Source organism: Camellia sinensis, chromosome 14 (genome assembly GCF_055761805.1).
Source record: "Camellia sinensis isolate YWXY chromosome 14, ASM5576180v1, whole genome shotgun sequence".
NCBI lineage: Eukaryota > Viridiplantae > Streptophyta > Magnoliopsida > Ericales > Theaceae > Camellia > Camellia sinensis.
Genome location: NC_138974.1, coordinates 24,480,708 through 24,482,845, shown reverse-complemented (window position 1 = coordinate 24,482,845; position 2,138 = coordinate 24,480,708). Strand labels below are relative to the sequence as shown.

General features: G+C 42.5%; 1 long non-coding RNA gene across 1 annotated transcript; it reads right to left on the bottom strand.

Annotated features, from left to right (window-relative positions):
* Positions 1-593: 593 nt before the first annotated feature.
* LOC145807775 (uncharacterized) lies at positions 594-1,809 on the bottom strand. The gene is made up of 2 exons (XR_014351145.1): positions 1,607-1,809; positions 594-1,510 (listed from the first exon to the last, which is right to left on the bottom strand). It is a non-coding gene; the product is annotated as an uncharacterized LOC145807775 (long non-coding RNA).
* Positions 1,810-2,138: the final 329 nt, after the last annotated feature.

Below are 2,138 nucleotides of genomic sequence, written 5' to 3'. Positions count from 1 at the left end.
AACGACCAAACCATTTCTATAATGCATTCACGACTTATCAATGAAGGGAGATATTTCAATTGTTTTCGAATAGTTCTTGTAATTCTACCTTTACTTTCTATCCGTTATTGTTATTTTGAAGAACGCTACTTGAACTAGACTTTCATGATTTCATGCATTATTGATGTGGAATATAATAATGATACTTAATGAACTACAGGTTCATATAACAAATAGTTGAAATACACGTTTAAGCTAGATGAACAACAAATATATATGTCTACATTTTGTTTGGTTATCATTGGTTTGTACATGAAAAAAAGACAGTGAATGCAATCATTCAGAAAAGTGAAAGAAAAGGAAAAACAAAATTATGTGTTTGTTTAGATATTTATTTTGTTTCTTTTTATTCATATTTCTCCCCACAACTATCCATTATGCAATGTTTACATTTTTTTTCCAGATTTTTTTTGTATAAAATTTTTACTAACCTGTAGCAACACAAGTGGTCCTCCAATCTCCCTCATTAATAAAATCCTATCAATTCTTATCCTTTTTTTTCTGTTTTCCTTCTCATTTTTATGGAAATCATCAAAACAAGTAAGAATAAAAAATTGTAAAATTATATTTTTGGAATAAGTAAGTATGACACATTTACATCATCTGTACAAGTTTGATTTACAAAAACTATAACAAAAACTATAAATAAAATAAACAATACACTCCATATCACACCTGCTAATGCACTAACCTGCCCCTAGTCCCACAATCCCGACCGTGGACCTCTCTCTTCGATCTCCTGCGGTAGACTCTTTGAATATCTGGCTCCCCCAATCGTAAATGCGTATCCTGTGGAGCCTGTGAGTGTGACCCCCCCTCTACTGCATGTGCTGCCCCTGATCCTGTCTGTGGCCAAAGATCGGATACTGCTGTGAACTGTGAAACTCCATCATCTGGTGTAATTGTATCACGATCTGCAGCTGGACCTCGACCTCTGCCTCTGCCCGCACCCCGACCTCGGCCGCAACGTCCGCCACGACCAAAACCTCGGCCTCTCCCGCGCGCTCTGGGGGGGAGGCTCAATATGGACCTCATTGTCAACGTGGAAGATGTCAGTGAGAACTGCATCATGTGTACTCATGGTTGCGGTCAAACTGTCTGGTGGTGGTAACTAGGTGGGTGGGATAACAACGTCATGCATGTATCGGGGCGGTGTCCAATCAGGTTCAGGCACATAAGGTATGCCAGATATGTATGGGGTAGTATGTGGTGGGGTGACTGATGTCGAAGGAGCTGATGTGGCAGGCGCTGAAGTGGAAGGCACTGACGTGGACGACGCTGATGTGTCTGGAGCAGCTGTTGAACTATGTACACTGTAGTGGCCGTAATGCAGACGATCTCCCCGATGGGCAACCTGGAATGCCTGGTACAATAACTCTCGGATCTTTGCAACGGCCTGCAAGGCATGCTGTCCATCACGTCTGAAATGGGTGTCCTCAGCCAAGTGATACGACCTCCCAGCTCCAGCCACCTGAACAAACATTCAGACGTATTATTAGGCTACAGTTGACTGAAAGTAAATCAAGTATGATTTTAATAATTATCTGACACATAATATGATACTCACTAATGCCTCAAGATAAGGCCCAAGTCCCTGATATCCAGACTCAGACACGTGGCTCGGATTCCCGACTAGTAGGTGTGTATGTCGCCGATACCACAACATATAAGGGTCGGAAGAGGGGATCACTTCATCGTTGTAGTCATCCTGTACAATACTATCCCGACGGGCATCCCACAACTGTATATATGGCATATAAAACAGATGTCAGTCAGTGCCAGCTCGGCCACGCCTATCAGTGACGTGCAACTGCCACTCAGTGTCGAACTGATCCGGCACGGATTGGACCTGACCAAACTGTCGAAGGACACGATAGGGGAGATGCCACTCAACCACGTCAAAACAAATAAGTGGCACTCTCGCCATCCATATCTCCTGACCCAGTCGGCAGTAGTCGAGGAGCGTACCGAGGACCCCAATGTAAGGCTGCCAGATAAACTACAATAATGACAAATAAATTACATTTTGCTCATGAACTCAAAACATATACAATGAAGAAGACAACTAAAATGTAATCAAAAAATTTCATACCTCGCCC